General features: G+C 48.7%; 1 pseudogene; it reads left to right on the forward strand.

The window, feature by feature from the left end:
* Positions 1–5,544: 5,544 nt before the first annotated feature.
* LOC124023209 lies at positions 5,545–21,714 on the forward strand (annotated as a pseudogene).
* The last annotated feature ends 2,419 nt before the right edge of the window (positions 21,715–24,133 follow it).

Raw genomic sequence — 24,133 nt, forward strand, 5'->3', positions numbered from 1 at the left:
CCAGCTATAGTAGAGAGGCTGTTCAGTGCTCCCAGTCCCAGCTATAGTAGAGAGGCTGTTCAGTGCTCCCAGTCCCAGTCCCAGCTATAGTAGAGAGGCTGTTCAGTGCTCCCAGTCCCAGCTATAGTAGAGGCTGTTCAGTGCTCCCAGTCCCATCTATAGTAGAGAGGCTGTTCAGTGCTCCCAGTCCCAGCTATAGCAGAGAGGCTGTTCAGTGCTCCCAGTCCCAGCTATAGTAGAGGCTGTTCAGTGCTCCCAGTCCCAGCTATAGTAGAGAGGCTGTTCAGTGTCCCAGTCCCAGCTATAGTCCAGTGCTCCTAGTCCCAGCTATAGTAGAGAGGCTGTTCAATGCTCCCAGTCCCAGCTATAGTAGAGAGGCTGTTCAGTGCTCCCAGTCCCAGCTATAGTAGAGAGGCTGTTCAGTGCTCCCAGTCCCAGCTATAGTAGAGAGGCTGTTCAGTGCTCCCAGTCCCATCTATAGTAGAGAGGCTGTTCAGTGCTCCCAGTCCCAGCTATAGTAGAGAGGCTGTTCAGTGCTCCCAGCCCCAGCTATAGTAGAGAGGCTGTTCAGTCCTCCCAGTCCCAGTCCCAGCTATAGTAGAGAGGCTGTTCAGTCCTCCCAGTCCCAGTCCCAGCTATAGCAGAGAGGCTGTTCAGTGCTCCCAGTCCCAGCTAGTAGAGTGGTTTCCTCCCAGTCCCAGCTATAGTAGAGAGGCTGTTCAGTGCTCCCAGTCCCAGCTGTGTGGTTTTGATGTGTCTGACATATATACAGAATGTTCTGATGTTGTTCTGATGTGTCTGACATATCTACAGAATGCTGTGTTGTATCTGATGATGTCTGATCTCCAGAATATCTATCTCCAGAATGCTGTGTTGTTGTTCTGATGTCTGACATATCTACAGAATGCTGATGTTGTTCTGATGTGTCTGACAGAATGCTGTGTTGTTCTGATGTCTGACATATCCAGAATGTTCTGTGTTTGTTCTGATGCTGTGTTGTTTGTTCACATATCTCCAGAATGTTGTGGTTATTCTGAGACATATCTCCAGAATGCTGTGTTGTTCTGATGTCTGACATATCTCCAGAATGCTGTGTTGTTCTGATGTGTTGTCATCTTATATATAGAAGGAAAAAGCTCATTGCGTCCCATTCATTTAAATTGCAGCGGCTCATATCTCACGGACCACTGCTTTAACCTGTTAGTTTAGACACAATTTGAATGATGCAAACAACAGGATGCGGAAAGCATGAATGATTCTGATTGGTCCTTGTCTCAACCTTCAGCCCTTCCAACCGCTCTGTCTAGTCTATCACATGATTATGTTCCGTTTCCAATCTCTGCATTATTCCAATGGAAGGCTTACATAACTCATTTTAATATTAATGACGCCTTTTGCAGCTGTCCTTTTTAGTGCCTGGACTTCAGTGTCAGTTGAAACATAGTGGTCCAGATACTTACTGCCTTGCCCGGTACAGTATATCATTAGTGCACAAGATATTTACCTTGTTGTCAATACCACTTCAGTTATAACTTTATCAAATGTTGATATTCTGTATAACATATTTCTCTCAAATGATAAACATGTCTCCTATATTCACAGATGGCATCGGTCGAAACGCTCAGCTCAGCAGCGTCCCTCCCTGCCCGGTCTCTCTCTGTCTCCAGCGGGACAGGCTATACAGACAAGCCTGGTGCCCACATGGATGATGTATGTTGCGCAGTTTAAAAGTGAAGGGTGTGTGGAGACAAATGAATTCGGTTCAGTCAGTCGTCCTGATAAGCCCTTCCGATAAAGTTTAGCAACAGACGCAGCATGGCACTAGTTCAAACTTGTAAAAGAAAGTGGTTTATTTCGATGGCCGAGGGAGAAATTACTTGTAGTATTGGTCACCATCTTCAATTTGTTCCATCCCACTTGATTTTATTCCGAGTAGGATAGCAGCCTACACGATAAATAACTTGTAATAGTGGTAGTAACTGCCGGGATGTCACCGTGATACAGTCTACACTGCTCAATGGGGAGAGTTTGAACAAATGCTGCAAGCCGACATCACAACATTTTTATTTTATTTAACAAGGAAAGTCTGATAAGAACAAATGATTATTTACAATGACGGCCTACCCCGACCAAACCTGGACGACGCTGGGCCAATTGTGCGCCGCTCTATGGGACTCCTAATCACGGCCGGATGTGACAATTGTGCGCCGCTCATGGGCCCATCACGGCCGGATGTCATACACCATGGGCTCACCTGCTGGAGGTGGAAGTAGATAGATATAGTAGCCAATATCAGGCCAGGGTGAAAGCTAAAGCACATTCAATGTAGTGGTTTTCGACGAAAATGTACAACTATGGCATTAATTTCGGTCTAAAGAGACATTTGTGTCTAAATAAATAAATAACACTATTACTCCGGTAGAACGGAATGATTCTGAACACTCCCACGTCCCAACTTCGACAGACACGTTTCAAATGATCACTGACATTTCTAGACAAAAACATAAATCCTTTAACTCGGAGAATCAGGATGACTGACTGAACCGAATCCGTTTGTCTCCACTCGACTCAACTGCGCTCCAAACGTCATCAATTTAGGGCACCCGGCGTCCGCGTATAACCTCTCCCGTCGCGGGCTGAACCACCGGTTTTCTGAATGAAAACCGTAGCTCGCCTCGCGCTATAAATAGAACTGACGGGGCTTGACGTCACCATGGAAGCCGCATCACGTCGTTTTGTTCCGTGCTGTTGTGGCTGCAGATGATTTTTCCCCCCGAAGCGCTTTCGGATGGGGACGGACGGAGTACTTCTGAAGGCAGCCCGAACAATCAAGCCGGATACATAGTAGTGGTTCATGTTCCATTGGGAGAAAAGGATTAACGTTCAACATGCTGGGGCGTGATACCAGTTACGAAATGATCTTGCAGTATTTGCCTAGCTAGCGGCGAGCGATTCTTATTTGTACAGGAGCCATCGGAGCTACCTGCAATTATTGAATCGCACTCTGAACTCCTGCCTGTAGTTTTGGTTGACCAGATCACACCACTCAGCCCTAGAGAACGGTAGGTGCTTCTGTTATGACATCTTGGCCAACTGGAACGAAGACTAGGTGTCGTCTCTGTTATGTCATTACAGAGCTGTGCTTGGCACTTTACACGGTAGTTGAGTCGAGGCACTTCAACTCATTTTAATGTGGATACAAATTATATCATGCAAGGACATCATCCTTGTTACATTATTTTGATTCATTTCATTATTTGAGTCCCAAGTTAGTGTCAATTTCTGAGTAAACTACAGCAGTCTGGTTGTGAAACACATTGTGGAGGTTTGGAAACGTTTAAAGACTTTGCACCTAAATGACATCGGAGTGATTATGCCAAGCAACAGACTCCCATCAACTATCTTCTGAAATTATAAACAAGTCATGTTTAATTATTTTAAAAAATGTATGTAGCTAATTAGATTAGTTTATTAGTCACATGCACAGGGTCACAAATGTAATTGCAGGGTACAGTGAAATTCTTAAGTTCTGACATGTTATTACACTCAGGCCCATTTGGGGAATATCTCCTGTCATCAAATCTCTGACATGTTATTACACTCAGGCCCATTTTGGGGAATATCTCCTGTCATCAAATCTCTGACATGTTATTACACTCAGGCCCATTTTGGGGAATATCTCGTGTCTTCAAACCTCTGACATGTTATTACACTCAGGCCCATTTTGGGGAATATCTCCTGTCTTCAAACCTCTGACATGTTATTACACTCAGGCCCATTTTGGGGAATATCTCCTGTCATCAAATCTCTGACATGTTATTACACTCAGGCCCATTTTGGGGAATATCTCGTGTCTTCAAATCTCGACATGTTATTACACTCAGGCCCATTTTGGGAATATCTGCCGTGTCTTCAAATCTCTGACATGTTGACACCCCGTTTCCTCCTCTGTCAGAGTAGCATCACTGGTGCTGACTAGGCCCGTTTCCTCCTCTGTCAGAGTAGCATCACTGGTGCTGACTAGGCCGTTTCCTCCTCTGTCAGAGTAGCATCACTGGTGCTGACTAGGCCCGTTCCCTCCTCTTTCAGAGTAGCATCACTGGTGTTGACTAGGGCCCGCTTCTCCTCTGTCAGGAGTGAGCATCACTGGTGTTAACTAGGCCTGTTTCCTCCTCTGTCAGAGTAGCATCACTGGTGCTGACTAGGCCCGTTTCCTCCTCTGTCAGAGTAGCATCACTGGTGCTGACTAGGCCCGTTTCCTCCTCTTTCAGAGTAGCATCACTGGTGTTGACTTAGGCCCGTTTCCTCCTCTGTCAGAGTAGCATCACTGGTGTTAACTAGGCCCGTTTCCTCCTCTGTCAGAGTAGCATCACTGGTGCTGACTAGGCCCGTTTCCTCCTCTGTCAGAGTAGCATCACTGGTGTTGACTAGGCCCGTTTCCTCCTCTGTCAGAGTAGCATCACTGGTGTTGACTAGGCCCGTTTCCTCCTCTGTCAGAGTAGCATCACTGGTGTTGACTAGGCCCGTTTCCTCCTCTGTCAGAGTAGCATCACTGGTGTTGACTAGGCCCGTTTCCTCCTCTGTCAGAGTAGCATCACTGGTGTTGACTAGGCCCGTTTCCTCCTCTGTCAGAGTAGCATCACTGGTGTTGACTAGGCCCGTTTCCTCCTCTTAGCTACTGAGGTCAACTGTTCTGAATGCCATACAGTAGGACTAACTCCTACCTTTCAGCTGGCCCTCTTTACCTGAGACCTGTCAGCTGGCCCCTCTTTGCCCGAGACCTTTCAGCTGGTCCCTCTTTACCCGAGACCTGTCAGCTGGCCCCTCTTTACTGAGACCTGTCAGCTGGCCCCTCTTTACCGAGACCTTTCAGCTGGTCCTCTCTTTACTCTCGAGACCTGTCAGCTGGTCCCTCTTTACCCGAGACCTGTCAGCTGGTCCCTCTTTACCCGAGACCTGTCAGCTGGTCCTCTTTGCGAGACCTTTCAGCTGGCCCCCTCTTTGCACCCGAGACCTTTCAGCTGGCCCCTCTTTACCCGAGACCTGTCAGCTGGTCCCTCTTTACCCGAGACCTTTCAGCTGGCCCCTCTTACCCGAGACCTGTCAGCTGGCCCTCTTTATCCGAGACCTTTCAGCTGGCCCTCTTTACCCGAGACCTGTTAGCTCTGTTGAAGAGCTAAACTGATTTGTTTTGGATGCAGGGCTGCGGATTAGAGCCAGTTTCCTCCTCCTCCCTTTATTCCCTGACCTCTGGATGTGTTCTGCAGCAGTGTGGTTCTAGAGCAGCAGAGTGACAGATTAGTGGACCTCAGTGTTAATACTATCCTGTTGCCATGTCATCAGTATAATCATAAGAATGTGAATAGCTGCTTATTAGAACGTGTTTCAGGGTTGTTTTGAATGAACTGCGTGAAAATGAAGTCTTAATTTAAACGTGTACCTACGTTACGTTGTTCATCTGCGTTGTTTAGACGATCTACTACCTGACGTTGCATCGTCATCCAAGGTGATTGAGCCTGTTTTCTCTCCTGTCACACAGGGCCCTGAACAGTAGTATGGACTACGAGAGACCCAATGTTGAGACCATTAAGTGTGTTGTGGTGGGGGACAATGCCGTAGGGAAGACACGGCTGATCTGTGCTCGGGCCTGCAACACCACTCTGAACCAGTACCAACTACTGGCCACACACGTCCCGACGGTCTGGGCTATAGACCAGTACAGAGTCTGTCAAGAGGTACCATACCTAACCCTGACCCCTAACCCCAACACACTTCCCTACGTTCTGGGCTATAGACCAGTACAGAGTGTGTCAAGAGGTACAAACCTAACCCTGACCCCTAACCCCAACACACGTCCCTACGGTCTGGGCTATAGACCAGTACAGAGTGTGTCAAGAGGTACAAACCTAACCCTGACCCCTAACCCCAACACACTTCCCTACGTTCTGGGCTATAGACCAGTACAGAGTGTGTCAAGAGGTACAAACCTAACCCTGTCCCCAACCCCAACACACGTCCCTACGGTCTGGGCTATAGACCAATACAGTCTGTCACTACCTGTCTCTCTACACTGCAGCTGAAACAGCCCTACCTGTCATCATACAGCCCTCCCTACCTGTCATCAAACAGCCCTCCCTACCTGTCATCATACAGCCCTACCTACCTGTCATCATACAGCCCTCCCTACCTGTCATCATACAGCCCTCCCTACCTGTCATCATACAGCCCTCCCTACCTGTCATCATACAGCCCTCCCTACCTGTCATCATACAGCCCTCCCTACCTGTCATCATACAGCCCTCCCTACCTGTCATCAAACAGCCCTCCCTACCTGTCATCATACAGCCCTCCCTACCTGTCATCAAACAGCCCTCCCTACCTGTCATCAAACAGCCCTCCCTACCTGTCATCAAACAGCCTCCCTACCTGTCATCAAACAGCCCTCCCTACCTGTCATCATACAGCCTTTCCTACCTGTCATCATACAGCCCTCCCTACCTGTCACCAAACAGCCCTCCCTACCTGTCACCAAACAGCCCTCCCTACCTGTCATCACTCACCCCCCAGCCTGTCATCACTCACCCCAGCCTGTCATAACTCACCCCCCAGCCTGTCATCACTCACCCCCAGCCTGTCATCACTCACCCCCCAGCCTGTCATCACTCACCCCCCCCAGCCTGTCATCACTCACCCCCAGCCTGTCATCCTCACCCCCAGCCTGTCATCACTACCCCCAGCCTGTCATCACTCACCCCCAGCCTGTCATCACTCACCCCCAGCCTGTCACTCACCCCCAGCCTGTCATCACTACCCCCAGCCTGTCATTTCCTCATTTCCCAGCCTGTCATCACTCACCCCCCCAGCCTGTCATCACTCACCCCCAGCCTGTCTTCACTCAACCCCCGCCTGTCTTCACTCCACCCCCCCCCGCCTGTCTTCACTCACCCCCAGCCTGTCTTCACTCACCCCCAGCCTGTCTTCACTCACCCCCCAGCCTGTCTGTCACTCACCCCCCAGCCTGTCATCCCTCACCAGCCTGTCTCATCACACTCACCCCCCAGCCTGTCATCACTCACCCCCAGCCTGTCATCACTCACCCCCCCGCCTGTCATCACTCACCCCCCCGCCTGTCATCACTCACCCCCAGCCTGTCATCACTCACCCCCCGCCTGTCATCACTCACCCCCAGCCTGTCATCACTCACCCCCAGCCTGTCATCACTCACCCCCAGCCTGTCATCACTCACCCCCAGCCTGTCATCACTCACCCCCAGCCTGTCATCACTCACCCCCAGCCTGTCATCACTCACCCCCAGCCTGTCATCACTCACCCCAGCCTGTCATCACTCACCCCCAGCCTGTCATCACTCACCCCCAGCCTGTCATCACTCACTCCCCAGCCTGTCATCACTCACCCACTAGCCTGTCATCACTCACCCCAGCCTGTCATCACTCACCCCCAGCCTGTCATCACTCACCCCCAGCCTGTCATCACCACCCCCAGCCTGTCATCACTCACCCCCAGCCTGTCATCACTCACCCCCAGCCTGTCATCACTCACCCCCCAGCCTGTCTTCACTCAACCCCTAGCCTGTCTTCACTCACCCCAGCCTGTCTTCACTTCACCCCCAGCCTGTCATCCCTCACCCCAGCCTGTCATCCTTCACCCCCAGCTTGTGTCTTCACTCACCCTCCAGCCTGTTCACTCACCCCCAGCCTGTCTTCACTTCACCCCCAGCCTGTCTTCACTCACCCCCCGCCTGTCATCACCACCCCCAGCCTGTCATCACTACCACCCCCGCCTGTCATCACTCACTTTTAGCCTGTCATCACTCACCCCCCCCGCCTGTCATCACTCACCCCCCGCCTGTCTTCACTCACCCCCGCCTAGTCTTCACTCTCAGCCCCGCCTGTCTTCACTCTCAGCCCCCGCCTGTCATCACCTCAGCCCCCCGCCTGTCATCACCTCAGCCCCCGCCTGTCATCACCTCAGCCCCCGCCTGTCATCACTCCTCCCAGCCCCGCCTGTCATCACTCTCAGCCCCGCCTGTCATCACTTCCTCAGCCCCCTGTCATCACCTCAGCTCCCGCCTGTCATCACTCTCAGCCCCTGCCTGTCTTCACTCTCAGCCCCCGCCTGTCTTCACTCAGCCCCCGCCTGTCTTCACTCCTCAGCCCCCGCCTGTCTTCCACTCTCAGCCCCCGCCTGTCTTCACTCTCAGTTTCTCCCGCCTGTCTTCACTGTCAGCCCCCGCCTGTCTTCACTCTCAGCCCCCGCCTGTCTTCACTGTCAGCCCCCGCCTCTGTCTTCACTCTCAGCCCCCGCCTGTCATCACTCTCAGCCCCCCGCCCCTGTCTTCACTTCAGCCCCATGTCTTCACTCTCAGCCCCTTGTCTTCCTCTCAGCCCCCGCCTGTCTTCACCACCCCCCAGCCTGTCATCACCTCCAGCCCCCGCCTGTCTTCCTCTCAGCCCCCCGCCTGTCTTCACTCTCAGCCCCCGCCTGTCTCACTCACCCCCAGCCTGTCATCACTCACACCCACCTGCATTCTATGTACAGTATTTTAAATGAATCTTGTTTAAAAATCTGTATGTTTTCTAATATGTGTCTCTGTGTGACCGCTGTAGGTGTTGGAGCGCTCCAGGGATGTGGTGGATGAGGTCAGTGTGTCTCTCAGGCTGTGGGACACCTTTGGCGATCATCATAAAGACAGACGCTTCGTACTGAAGGTAAGACTGACACCTGAGGCTGGGGTGCTGAGGCTGGGATGCTGAGGCTGGGATGCTGAGGCTGGGATGCTGAGGCTGGGATGCTGAGGCTGGGATGCTGAGGCTGGGATGCTGAGGCTGGGATGCTGAGGCTGGGATGCTGAGGCTGGGATGCTGAGGCTGGGATGCTGGGGCTGAGGCTGGGACTGAGGCGTATTTTCTGGAATGACTAAGGATGAGTAGGGATGGATTGGGTAAGGATGGGATGGGTAAGGATACGATGGATGGGATGGGTAAAGGATGGGTAAGGATGGGATGGGTAAGGATGGGTAAGGATGAGGATGGGTAACGATGGCAAGGATGGGATGGGTAACGATGGGTAAGGATGGGATGGGTAACGATGGGTAAGGATGGGATGGGTAACGATGGGTAAGGATGGGATGGGTAACGATGGGTAACGATGGGTAAGGATGGGATGGGTAAGGATGGGATGGGTAAGGATGGGATGGGTAAGGATGGGATGGGTAAGGATGGGATGGGTAAGGATGGGATGGGTAACGATGGGTAATCATGGAATGGGTAACGATGGGTAAGGGTGGGATGGATAAGGATGGATGGATGGTAGGGATGGATAAGGATGGGATGGATGGGTAGGTGTGGGTAAGGATGGGATGGATGGGTAGGTGTGGATAAGGATGGATGGGTAGGTGTGGGTAAGGATGGATGGGTAGGTGTGGGTAAGGATGGGATGGGTAAGGATGGAGGGATGGGATGGGTAAGAATGGGATGGATGGGTAGGTGTGGGTAAGAATGGGATGGGTAGGTGTGGGTAAGGATGGATGGATGGGTAGGTGTGGGTAAGAATGGGATGGGTAGGTGTGGGTAAGGATGGATGGATGGTAGTGTCTGCTAGGTTAGGTAGTGTATGCTACTCTGCTTGGTTAGGTAGTGTATGCTACTCTGCTTGGTTAGGTAGTATATACTACCTAGACGTGAGTCCTGATATATTTGGCATGGACTGATGGCTGCATGCATAGTGTAGTGATCCTGTCTAATGAGCCATGTTACAATTCCCACCGAGTGGGTTAAGCCTATTGGCCCAATGTCAGCGACCTGGTTTCCCGGTTCTGACCCTCTGGACACTAAAATATTCAGCTGGTTTTAGACTTCCTGTAAATTAGTTTTCTCTCGATCTTAGTATCCGACTGTGTTATTCTTAAATGATGCCTCAGACTGTCTTAATGGAACTGGTGCCTCCGATGAGCTTTCATTGATTGGTGGATTGATCGTTGTCAAGCTGCCACCATCATCCTCTAACATCTGTTGATGTCGGCGAGACATGAGGTCTGTCTGTCTGTTTACCTTGAAGGCAGTTTAAACCCACACCCCTCTAATCATTCATTATAACCTCTGTTATAACAGGTGTTTGGTGTAGTACTGTAGCTGTTGTCTTGTCAGAGTGGTGTTGTGTTTGGTGTAGTACTGTAGCTGTTGTCTTGTCAGAGTGGTGTTCTGTTTGGTGTAGAACTGTAGCTGTTGCCTTGTCAGAGTGGTGTTGTGTTTGGTGTAGTACTGTAGCTGTTGCCTTGTCAGAGTGGTGTTGTGTTTGGTGTAGTACTGCAGCTGTTGTCTTGTCAGAGACTAGGTTAAATTTAGTTCCTCAGTTAGGTGGTTAACCGATAATTGTACTCCGACGTCCTTGTGTAGGTGGAGGGAGTCTGGAAGGGAATTTAGGAATATTTGGGTTGTCTGAGAATTTATAGCATGGCTTTTGATGATCCTTGGTTGGGATCTGAGCAGATTATTTGTTGCATATGTAATAAAAATGGTGGTCCGATCGTCCACGATTATGAGGAAAACATTAAGATCCACAACATTTATTCCACGGGACAAAACTAGATCCAGAGTTTGACTGTGGCAGTGAGTAAGTCTTGAGACATGTTGGACAAAACCCACTGAGTCGATGATGGCTCCGAAAGCCTTTGAGTGGGTCTGTGGACTTTTCCATGTGAATATCAAAGTCACCAAAACTAGAATATTATCTGCCCTGACAACAAGGTCCGATAGGAATTCAGGGAACTCAGTTAGTGACGCTGCCTACAGACAGAAAATAAAACGGAGGCCCCCACGCTGAGGTCTGTCCAACGCTGGTCCGACCAAGCTGATTCCACACTCAAAGACTGCTTCCATCACGTGGACTGGGATATGTTTTCAGACGTCAGATAACAACATTGACGAATACGCTGATTCGGTGTGCGAGTTCATTAGAACGTGCGTTGAAGATGTCGTTCCCATAGCAATGATTAAAATATTCTCAACCAGAAACCGTGGATTGATGGCAGCATCCGCGTTGAAACTGAAAGCGCAACCACTGCTTTTAATCAGGGCAAGGTGACTGGTAACATGACCGAATACAAACAGTGTAGCTATTCCTCCGCAAGGCAATCAAACAAGCTAAGCCTCAGTACAGAGACCAAGTGGAATCTCAATTCAATGGCTCAGACACAAGAGGCATGTGGCAGGGTCTACAGTCAATCACGGACTACAAGGATAAAAACCAGCCCAGTCACGGACCAGGATGTCTTGCTCCCAGGCAGACTAAATAACTTTTTGCCTGCTTTGAGGCAATACAGTGCCACTGCCACGGCCTGCAATGAAAACATGCTGACTCTCCTTCACTGCAGTCGAGGTGAGTAAAACATTTAAACGTGTTAACCCTCGCAGGGCTGCAGGCCCAGACGGCATCCCCAGCCGCGCCATCATAGAGCATGCGCAGACCAGCTGGCCGGTGTGTTTACGGAAATATTCAATCAATCCCTATACCAGTCTGCTGTTCCCACATGCTTCAAGAGGGCCACCATTGTTCCTGTTCCCAAGAAAGCTAAGGTAACTGAGCTTAACGACTACTGCCCCGTAGCACTCACTTCCGTCATCATGAAGTGCTTTGAGAGACTAGTCAGGGACCATATCACCTCCACCCTACCTGACACCCTAGACCCACTCCAATTTGCTTACCGCCCAAATAGGTCCACAGACGATGCAATCTCAACCACACTGCACACTGCCCTAACCCATCTGGACAAGAGGAATACCTATGTGAGAATGCTGTTCATCGACTACAGCTCGGCATTCAACACCATAGTACCCTCCAAGCTCGTCATCAAGCTCGAGACCCTGGGTCTCGACCCTGCCTTGTGCAACTGGGTACTGGACTTCCTGACGGGCCGCCCCCCAGGTGGTGAGGGTAGGCAACATCATCTCCACCCCGCTGATCCTCAACACTGGGGCCCCACAAGGGTGCGTTCTGAGCCCTCTCCTGTACTCCCTGTTCACCCACGACTGCGTGGCCACGCACGCCTCCAACTCAATCATCAAGTTTGCGGTCGACACAACAGTGGTAGGCTTGATTACCAACAACGACGAGACGGCCTACAGGGAGGAGGTGAGGGCCCTCGGAGTGTGGTGTCAGGAAAATAACCTCACACTCAACGTCAACAAAACTAAGGAGATGATTGTGGACTTCAGGAAACAGCAGAGGGAACACCCCCCCTATCCACATCGATGGAACAGTAGTGGAGAGGGTAGTAAGTTTTAAGTTCCTCGGCATACACATCACAGACAAACTGAGTTGGTCCACTCACACAGACAGCAACCTCAGGAGGCTGAAGAAATTCGGCTCGTCACCAAAAGCACTCACAAACTTCTACAGATGCACAATCGAGAGCATCCTGGCGGGCTGTATCACCGCCTGGTACGGCAACTGCTCCGCCCACAACCGTAAGGCTCTCCAGAGGGTAGTGAGGTCTGCACAACGCATCACCGGGGGCAAACTACCTGCCCTCCAGGACACCGACACCACCCGATGTTACAGGAAGGCCATAAAGATCATCAAGGACAACAACCACCCGAGCCACTGCCTGTTCACCCCGCTATCATCCAGAAGGCGAGGTCAGTACAGGTGCATCAAAGCTGGGACCGAGAGACTGAAAAACAGCTTCTATCTCAAGGCCATCAGACTGTTAAACAGCCAACACTAACATTGAGTGGCTGCTGGCAACACACTGACACTGCCACTGACTCAACTCCAGCCACTTTAATAATGGGAATTGATGGGAAATGATGTAAAATATATCACTAGCCACTTTAAACAATGCTACCTAATATAATGTTTACATACCCTACATTATTCATCTCATATGCATACGTATATACTGTACTCTATATCATCTACTGCATCCTTATGTAATACATGTATCACTAGCCACTTTAAACTATGCCACTTTGTTTACATACTCATCTCATATGTATATACTGTACTCTATATCATCTACTGTAGAGCCTATGCTGCTCTGTACCATCACTCATTCATATATCTTTATGTACATATTCTTTATCCCCTTACATTGTAATTTTGGAATTGTTAGTTAGATTACTTGTTGGTTATTACTGCATTGTCGGAACTAGAAGCACAAGCATTTCGCTACACTCGCATTAACATCTGCTAACCATGTGTATGTGACAAATACAATTTGATTTGATTTGCATACGGCCCAGGAGGCCTGTAAACAGTAGCTTTCTGTGTGTCTTTCTGGCTCCTGTCTGTTCTCTCCAGGTCAGACGTGGTTGTGCTGTGTTTCTCCATCGCCAACCCCAACTCTCTGCATCACGTCAAGACCATGTGGCATATGGAGATCAAGCACTTTTGTCCCAGGACGCCTGTCATCCTGGTGGGTTGTCAGCTGGACCTGCGTTACGCTGATCTGGAGGCCGTCAACAGGGCCAGGAGGCCACTAGCCAGGTATAGAATCAGCGTTATGTCACCATGTAGCTGTCAACAGGGCCAGGAGGCCACTAGCCAGGTATAGAATCAGCATTATGTCACCATGTGGCTGTCAACAGGGCCAGGAGGCCACTAGCCAGGTATAGAAACAGCATTATGTCACCATGTGACTGTCAACAGGGCCAGGAGGCCACTAGCCAGGTATAGAAACAGCATTATGTCACCATGTGACTGTCAACAGGGCCAGGAGGCCACTAGCCAGGTATAGAAACAGCATTATGTCACCATGTAGCTGTCAACAGGGCCAGGAGGCCACTAGCCAGGTATAGAAACAGCATTATGTCATCATGTGACTGTCAACAGGGCCAGGAGGCCACTAGCCAGGTATAGAACAGCATTATGTCACCATGAGACTGTCAACAGGGCCAGGAGGCCACTAGCCAGGTATAGAAACAGCATTATGTCACCATGTGGCTGTCAACAGGGCCAGGAGGCCACTAGCCAGGTATAGAATCAGCATTATGTCACCATGTGACTGTCAACAGGGCCAGGAGGCCACTAGCCAGGTATAGAAACAGCATTATGTCACCATGTAGCTGTCAACAGGGCCAGAGGCCACAGCCAGGTATAGAAACAGCATTATGTCACCAGCTGTCAACAGGGCCAGGAGGCCACTAGCCAGGTATAGAAACAGCATTATGTCACCATGTGACTGTCAACAGGGCCAGGAGGCCACTAGCCAGGTATAGAAACAGCATTATGTCATCATGTGACTGTCAACAGGGCCAGGAGGCCACTAGCCAGGTATAGAATCAGCATTATGTCACCTGTCAACAGGGCCAGGACTGAAACAGCATTATGTCACAGGTCAACAGCCAGGAGGCCACTAGCCAGGTATAGAATCAGCATTATGTCACCATGTAGCTGTCAACAGGGCCAGGAGGCCACTAGCCAGGTATAGAAACAGCATTATGTCATCATGTGACTGTCAACAGGGCCAGGAGGCCACTAGCCAGGTATAGAATCAGCATTATGTCACCATGTGACTGTCAACAGGGCCAGGAGGCCACTAGCCAGGTATAGAATCAGCATTATGTCACCATGTGACTGTCAACAGGGCCAGGAGGCCACTAGCCAGGTATAGAATCAGCATTATGTCACCATGTGACTGTCAACAGGGCCAGGAGGCCACTAGCCAGGTATAGAATCAGCATTATGTCACCATGTAGCTGTCAACAGGGCCAGGAGGCCACTAGCCAGGTATAGAATCAGCATTATGTCACCATGTAGCTGTCAACAGGGCCAGGAGGCCACTAGCCAGGTATAGAATCAGCATTATGTCACCATGTGACTGTCAACAGGGCCAGGAGGCCACTAGCCAGGTATAGAAACAGCATTATGTCACTGTCAACAGGCCAGGAGGCCACTAGCCAGGTATAGAATCAGCATTATGTCACCATGTGACTGTCAACAGGGCCAGGAGGCCACTAGCCAGGTATAGAATCAGCATTATGCCATGTGAGTTGTCAACAGGGCCAGGAGGCCAGCCAGGTATAGAATCAGCATTATGTCATCATGTGACTGTCAACAGGGCCAGGAGGCCACTAGCCAGGTATAGAAACAGCATTATGTCATCATGTGACTGTCAACAGGGCCAGGAGGCCACTAGCCAGGTATAGAAACAGCATTATGTCACCATGTGACTGTCAACAGGCCAGGAGGCCACTAGCCAGGTATAGAATCAGCATTATGTCACCATGTGACTGTCAACAGGCCAGGAGGCCACTAGCCAGGTATAGAATCAGCATTATGTCACCATGTGACTGTCAACAGGGCCAGGAGGTCATCACATTATGTCACCATGTAGCTGTCAACAGGCCAGGAGGCCACTAGCCAGGTATAGAATCAGCATTATGTCATCATGTGACTGTCAACAGGGCCAGGAGGCCACTAGCCAGGTATAGAATCAGCATTAGCATTACTGTCAACAGGGCCAGGAGGCCATAGCCAGGTAGAATCAGCATTATGTCAACAGACTGTCAACAGGGCCAGGAGGCCACTAGCCAGGTATAGAATCAGCATTATGTCACCATGTGACTGTCAACAGGGCCAGGAGGCCACTAGCCAGGTATAGAATCAGCATTATGTCACCATGAGACTGTCAACAGGGCCAGGAGGCCACTAGCCAGGTATAGAATCAGCATTATGTCACCATGTGACTGTCAACAGGAGCCAGGAGGCCACTAGCCAGGTATAGAAACAGCATTATGTCATCATGTGACTGTCAATGTCATGTGGTCAACAGGGCCAGAGGCCACTAGCCAGGTATAGAAACAGCATTATGTCACCATGTAGCTGTCAACAGGGCCAGGAGGCCACTAGCCAGGTATAGAATCAGCATTATGTCATCATGTGACTGTCAACAGGGCCAGGAGGCCACTAGCCAGGTATAGAATCAGCATTATGTCATCATGTGACTGTCAATAGGGCCAGGAGGCCACAGCCAGGTATAGAATCAGCATTATGTCACCAGCTGTCAACAGGGCCAGGAGGCCACTAGCCAGGTATAGAAACAGCATTATGTCACCATGGCTGTCAACAGGGCCAGGAGGCCACTAGCCAGGTATAGAATCAGCATTATGTCACCATGTGACTGTCAACAGGGCCAGGAGGCCACTAGCCAGGTATAGAAACAGCATTATGTCACCATGTGACTGTCAACAGGGCCAGGCCACTAGCCAGGAAACAGCATTATGTCACCATGTGAGAATCAGCATTATGTCACCATGTGACTGTCAACAGGGCCAGGAGGCCACTAGCCAGGTATAGAATCAGCATTATGTCACCATGTGACTGTCAACAGGGCCAGGAGGCCACTAGCCAGGTATAGAATCAGCATTATGTCACCATGTGACTGTCAACAGGGCCAGGAGGCCACTAGCCAGGTATAGAATCAGCATTATGTCATCATGTGACTGTCAACAGGGCCAGGAGGCCACTAGCCAGGTATAGAAACAGCATTATGTCATTACATTTACATTTTACATTTAAGTCATTTAGCAGACGCTCTTATCCAGAGCGACTTACAAATTGGTGCATTCACCTTATGACATCCAGTGGAACAGTCACTTTACAATAGTGCATCTAAATCTTAAAAAGGGGGTGAGAGGGAATACTTATCCTATCCTAGGTATTCCTTAAAGAGGAATGTCATCATGTAGCTGGTTTTGGTTGACGAAATCTATACATTTTAGTGTTAGTTGAAACTCTGTGCAGTAACTACTGACATTTTATTAAATTTAGCAAACTGGTTTACATACATTTAATAAATAATGACTTTGTATTCTTCCGTATTGAGAATAGCTCTTATTTCCTCCCCACCAGGCCGATAAAGCCCGGAGACATCCTTCCTCCAGAGAGTGGCCGGGAGGTGGCCAGGAGCTGGGCATCTCCTACTATGAGACCAGTGTGTTCGACCAGTTTGGCATCAAGGATATCTTCGACAATGCCATTCGAGCCGCGCTCATCTCCGTCGACACCTGCAGTTCTGGAAGTCCCACCTCGGAAGGTCCAGAAGCCCCTCCTCCAGGCGCCCTTCCTGCCGCCCAAAGCACCGCCCCCTCTCATCAAGATTCCAGAGTGTGTCATCAACAACGGGAGGGTCCTGGCCTCCTATTGGACAGTCCTCTTTGTGCTGACGTCATGTTCATCCTCCAGGACCACATCCACATCTTCGCCCACAAGATCTACTCTCTACCTCCTCCTCCAAGTTTTATGACCTGTTCCAGGTAGTGTCTCTTTGCCTGGTTTCCTCTAGGTTGCTCTCTAGGTTTTCCTCTCTAGTTTCCTCTCTAGTTTCCTCTCTAGGTTCCTCCCTAGGTTCCTCCCTAGGTTCCTCTCTAGTTCCTCTCTAGTTCCTCTCTAGTTCCTCTCTGGTTCCTCTCTAGTTCCCTCTGGTTCCTCTCTCGGTTCCTCTCTCGGTTCCTCTCTAGGTTCCTCTCTAGGTTCCTCTCTAGGTTCCTCTCTAGGTTCCTCTCTAGGTTCCTCTCCAGGTGTCCTTCCTTCTAGGTTTTTATTCCTAGCCACTGTGCTTCTGCCTCAGTATTGCTTGCTCTCTGTGGTTTTCCGGTTGGGTTTCTGTAGAGCACTTTGACATAAAAACCCGTTATAAATGTGATTGTTTCCAGATGGACTTCAGTGACGAGTCCCAGTGCCTGGTGGTGACGGAGCGGCATGCCCGGGACTCTCTCCTCAGGACCCTTAGTCTGGACACAGAGGGAGGACGTGGCTGTACTCCCCAACCTCTCTCCCTGTTCCTCCGGGCCTCTAAGAGTGACGGCACCCTGAAGATGATGAGCTTCTCTGGTAAGCACCGGCGCACCAAGCTGTCCTTGGCCTCCTGGAGCAAGGCCTTCTACAGCATCCACAAGGAGAGTGTGACCAACCCTGTGACGGGCTCCCCGGCTCACATGACGGTGGTGAAGATGGACTACTCCATCCAGCTGGGTCCGTTCAGTGCCGTGTTGAGGTTCCTCTACACTGGGGAGCTGGATGAAGAGGAGCGGGATCTGATGAAGATCGCCCAGATCGCGGAGGTCCTGGAGGTGTTTGACCTGGAGGATGATGGTGGGAGAACATCATGAACCATGAAGGCTTCATGAACCAGAAATCACCAAGGCCTTCCACGTCAGGAAATCCAACCGCATCAAGGAGTGTCTCAACAAGAACACCTTCACAGGTAAACCATGCTGCATCGTAGATCAAAGTGTTTTCTGTTGCTTTTGACTAGGAAGTTATCATGTGTTTGGAACTTTGGATGGGGTGATGTGTTCTGTTTAATGTGTTTCTCTGTCTCAGACGTCACCTTCAGGTTGTTGTTCCTGTCTCAGACGTCACCTTCAGGTTGTTGTTATAATGTCTCTGTCTCAGACGCCACCTTCAGGTTGTTGTTATAATGTCTCAGACGTCACCTTCAGGTTGTTGTTATAATGTCTCAGACGCCACCTTCAGGTTGTTGTTTAATGTCTCTGTCTCAGACGTCACCTTCAGGTTGTTGTTATAATGTCTCTGTCTCAGGCGTCACCTTCAGGTTGTTGTTATAATGTCTGTCTCAGACGCCACCTTCAGGTTGTTGTTATAATGTCTCTGTCTCAGACGTCACCTTCAGGTTGTTGTTATAATGTCTCTGTCCAGATCACCTTCAGGTTGTTGTTATAATGTCTCAGACGCCACCTTCAGGTTGTTGTTATAATGTCTCTGTCTCAGACGTCACCTTCAGGTTGTTGTTATAATGTCTCTGTCTCAGACGTCACCTTCAGGTTGTTGTTATAATGTCTCTGTCTCAGACGTCACCTTCAGGTTGTTGTTATAATGTCTCTGTCTCAGACGCCACCTTCAGGTTGTTGTTATAATGTCTCTGTCTCAGACGTCACCTTCAGGTTGTTGTTATAATGTCTCTCTGTCTCAGACGTCACCTTCAGGTTGTTGTTATAATGTTCTCTCTGTCTCAGACGTCACCTTCAGGTTGTTGTTATAATGTCTCTGTCTCAGACGTCACCTTCAGGTTGTTGTTATAATGTCTCTGTCTCAGACGTCACCTTCTTCAGGTTGTTGTTATAATGTCTCTGTCTCTGTGACGTCACCTTCAGGTTGTTGTTATAATGTCTGTCTCAGACGTCACCTTCAGGTTGTTGTTATAATGTCTCTCTGTCTCAGACGCCACCTTCAGGTTGTTGTTATAATGTCTCTCTGTCTCAGACGTCACCTTCAGGTTGTTGTTATAATGTCTCTGTCTGTCTCGTCACCTTTCAGGTTGTTGTTATAATGTTCTGTCTCAGACGTCACCTTCAGGTTGTTGTTATAATGTCTGTCTCAGACGTCACCTTCAGGTTGTTGTTATAATGTCTCTGTCTCAGACGTCACCTTCAGGTTGTTGTTATAATGTCTGTCTCAGACGTCACCTTCAGGTTGTTGTTATAACTGTCTCACCTTCAGGTTGTTGTTATAATGTCTCTGTCTCAGACGTCACCTTCAGGTTGTTGTTATAATGTCTCTGTCTCAGACGCCACCTTCAGGTTGTTGTTATAATGTCTCTGTCTCAGACGCCACCTTCAGGTTGTTGTTATAATGTCTCTGTCTCAGACGTCACCTTCAGGTTGTTGTTATAATGTCTCTGTCTCAGACGTCACCTTCAGGTTGTTGTTATAATGTCTCTGTCTCAGACGTCACCTTCAGGTTGTTGTTATAATGTCTCAGACGCCACCTTCAGGTTGTTGTTATAATGTCTCTGTCTCAGACGTCACCTTCAGGTTGTTGTTATAATGTCTCTGTCTCAGACGCCACCTTCAGGTTGTTGTTATAATGTCTCTGTCTCAGACGTCACCTTCAGGTTGTTGTTATAATGTCTCTGTCTCAGACGTCACCTTCAGGTTGTTGTTATAATGTCTCTGTCTCAGACGCGTCACCTTCAGGTTGTTGTTATAATGTCTCTCTGTCTCAGACGTCACCTTCAGGTTGTTGTTATAATGTCTCTCTGTCTCAGGCACGTCACCTTCAGGTTGTTGTTATAATGTCTCTGTTCCAGACGTCACCTTCAGGTTGTTGTTATAATGTCTCTGTCTCAGACGTCACCTTCAGGTTGTTGTTATAATGTCTCTGTCTCTGTCTCAGACGCTACCTTCAGGTTGTTGTTGTTATAATGTCTCTGTCTCAGACGTCACCTTCAGGTTGTTGTTATAATGTCTCAGCGTCACCTTCAGGTTGTTGTTATAATGTCTCTGTCCCAGACGTCACCTTCAGGTTGTTGTTATAATGTCTCTGTCTCAGACGTCACCTTCAGGTTGTTGTTATAATGTCTCTCTGTCTCAGACGTCACCTTCAGGTTGTTGTTATAATGTCCCTGTCTCAGACGTCACCTTCAGGGTTGTTATAATGTCTCAGACGCTCACCTTCAGGTTGTTGTTATAATGTCTGTCTCAGACGTCACCTTCAGGTTGTTGTTATAATGTCTCTCTGTCTCAGACGTCACCTTCAGGTTGTTGTTATAATGTCTCTGTCTCAGACGTCACCTTCAGGTTGTTGTTATAATGTCTCTCTGTCTCAGACGTCACCTTCAGGTTGTTGTTATAATGTCTCTGTTCAGACGTCACCTTCAGGTTGTTGTTATAATGTCTCTCTGTCTCCAGGTTCAGGTTGTTGTTATAATGTCTCTCTGTCTCAGACGCCACCTTCAGGTTGTTGTTATAATGTCTCTGGTCTCAAGATGTCACCCAGACGTCCACCGTTCAGGTTGTTGTTATAATGTCTCTCTGTCTCAGACGCCACCTTTCAGGTTGTTGTTATAATGTCTGTCTCAGACGTCACCTTCAGGTTGTTGTTATAATGTCTCAGACGCCACCTTCAGGTTGTTGTTATAATGTCTCTGTCTCAGACCACCTTCAGGTTGTTGTTATAATGTCTCTCTGTCTCAGACGTCACCTTCAGGTTGTTGTTATAATGTCTCTCTGTCTCAGACGCCACCTTCAGGTTGTTGTTATAATGTCTCTCTGTCTCAGACGTCACCTTCAGGTTGTTATAATGTCTCTGTCTCAGACGCCACCTTCAGGTTGTTGTTATAATGTCTCTGTCTCAGATGCCAACTTCAGGTTGTTGTTATAATGTCTCTGTCTCAGACGTCACCTTCAGGTTGTTGTTATAATGTCTCTGTCTCAGACGCCACCTTCAGGTTGTTGTTATAATGTCTCTGTCTCAGACGTCACCTTCAGGTTGTTGTTATAATGTCTCTCTGTCTCAGACGTCACCTTCAGGATTTGTTTATAATGTCTCTCTGTCTCAGACGTCACCTTCAGGTTGTTGTTATAATGTCTGTCTCAGACGTCACCTTCAGGTTGTTGTTATAATGTCTCTCTGTCTCAGACGTCACCTTCAGGTTGTTGTTATAATGTCTCTGTCTCAGACGTCACCTTCAGGTTGCTGTTATAATGTCTCTGTCTCAGACGTCACCTTCAGGTTGTTGTTATAATGTCTCTGTCTCAGACGTCACCTTCAGGTTGTTGTTATAAATGTTGTTATAATGTCTCTGTCTCAGACGTCACCTTCAGGTTGTTGTTATAATGTTCTCTGTCTCAGACGTCACCTTCAGGTTGTTGTTATCAATGCTCACAGACCTCTGCTCATCTCCTCCTGTGATTGGATTGTTATAATCCTTCTCATGGAGAGTCTAACGAGGTGAGTCGACAACACAGAGTAATATCTAGTGTTGGGGTTAGGGTGCTTTGTTCGGAGTGATCCCTTCTGGAGAGTCCAACAACGAGGTGACTACAACACAGAGTAATATCTAGTTTTGGGGTTAGGTGCTTTGATGGAATCCTTCATGGAGAGTGCTAACAACGAGGGTGAGTCTACAACACAGAGTAATATCTAGTGTTGGGGTTAGGGGTGCTGTGTTCGGAGGATCCTTCATGGAGAGTGCTAACAAGAGGTGAGTCGACAACACAGAGTAATATCTAGTGTTGGGGTTAGGGTGCTTTGTTCGGGAGGATCCTTCATGGAGAGTGCTAACAACGAGGTGAGTCTACAACACAGAGTAATATCTAGTGTTGGGGTTAGGGGTGCTTTGTTCGAGGATCCTTCATGGAGAGTGCTAACAACGAGGTGGAGAGTCTACAAACACAGAGTAATATCTAGTGTTGGGGTTAGGTGCTTTGTTCGAGGATCCTTCATGGAGAGTGCTACAACGAGTGAGTCTACAACACAGAGTAATATCTAGTGTTGGGGTTAGGGTGCTTTGTCGGGAGGATCCTTCATGGAGAGGCTAACAACGAGGTGAGTCTACAACACAGAGTAATATCTAGTGCTGGGGTTAGGTGCTGTGTTGGGGGATCCTTCATGGATAGTTAACTTTACAGCACAGTCTGGGTTAGGGGTTATCTTCGTCCCCAAATGGCACCCTATTCCTATGTAGTAAAGTACCTTTTTGAGCAGGGTATTTTAATGAGCAAAAAAGGAAGTACCAGTGAGGAGTTTAATGAAGCCACTGGCTTCATTAAGCCACATTAGGGCGAAGTCCACTCCACACAATACCCCATAATGACAAAGAAAAAATACATATTTTATTTTATTGCACTTTTATACAAAATTAAATATAGAAATACCTTTTATTTCCATAAGTATTCAGACCCTTTGCTATGAAACTTGAAATTGAGCTCAGGTGCATCCTGTTTCCATTAATCATCCTTGATGTTTCTTCAACTTGATTGAGTCCACCTGTGGTGAATTGAATTGATTGGCATGATTTGGAAAGGCACACACTTGACCAAGATCCATAGATACCAGGATCCATAGGGAATATAGGAATGGATGTTGTCTCTAGTTGACCAGGATCCATAGGGATCACCAGGATCCATAGGGGATATGGGATGTTGACCAGGATCCATAGGGAATGGGATGTTGACCAAATCCATAGGGGGATATGGGATGTTGTCTCAGTTGACCAGGATCCATAGGGGATATAGGGATGTTGACCAGATCCATAGGGATATAGGGATGTCTCCAGTTGACCACAGATCCATAGGGATATGAGATGTTGTCTGTTGACCAGATCCATAGGGGATATGGGATGTTGTCTCCAGTTGACCAGATCCATAGGGGATATGAGATGTTGTCTCCAGTTGAGCCATAGGGGATAAGTGATGTTCCATAGGGGATATGGGATGTTGTCTCCAGTTGACCAGATCCATAGGGGATATAGGGATGTTGACCAGATCCAGTTGACCAGATCCATAGAGATATGGGATGTTGACCAGATCCATAGGGATATGAATGTTGACCAGATCCATACCAGGATGCTGACCGGAATCCATAGGATGCGGGTTGTTGTCTCCAGTTGACCAGATCCATAGGGAATATGGAATGTTGTCTCCAGTTGACCAGGATCCATAGGGATATAGAATGCTGACAAGGATCCATAGGGATATGGATGTTGTCTCCAGCGACCAGATCCATAGGAAATGGGATGTTGTCTCCAGTGACCAATCCAGATAATCCCATAGGGATATGGGATGTTGTCTCCAGTTGACCAGATCCATAGGAATAAGGGATATTATCTCCAGCTTTGACCAGAATCCATAGATAATATGAGATATTGACCAGGATATAGGGATATTGTCTCAATTGACCAGATCCATAGAGATATGGGATGCCTTGACCAGATCCATAGGGGATATGGATGTTGTCTCCAGTTGACCAGGATCCCATAGGGGATATAGAGATATTGACAAGAATCCCCATAGGGGATATAGAATGTTGTCTCCAGTTGACCAAGTCCCATAGGGATATGGGATGTTGTCTCCAGTTGACCAGGAGATCCCGCAAAGATATGGGATGCTGACCAGAATCCCATAGGGATATAGAGATGCTTATCTCAATTGACCAGAATCCCCATAAGGGATATGGGATGTTGTCTCCAGTTGACCAATCCATAGGGATATAGAGATATTGGCCAGATCCCATAGGGGATATGGGATGTTGCTCCCAGTTGACCAGATCCATAGATAAGGGATGTTGGCCAGAATCCATAGGGGATATAGTTGTCTCCAGTTGACCAGGATCCATAGGGGATATGGATGTTGTCTCCAGTTGACCAGAA

Source organism: Oncorhynchus gorbuscha, unplaced genomic scaffold (assembly GCF_021184085.1).
Source record: "Oncorhynchus gorbuscha isolate QuinsamMale2020 ecotype Even-year unplaced genomic scaffold, OgorEven_v1.0 Un_scaffold_1544, whole genome shotgun sequence".
Classification (NCBI taxonomy): domain Eukaryota; kingdom Metazoa; phylum Chordata; class Actinopteri; order Salmoniformes; family Salmonidae; genus Oncorhynchus; species Oncorhynchus gorbuscha.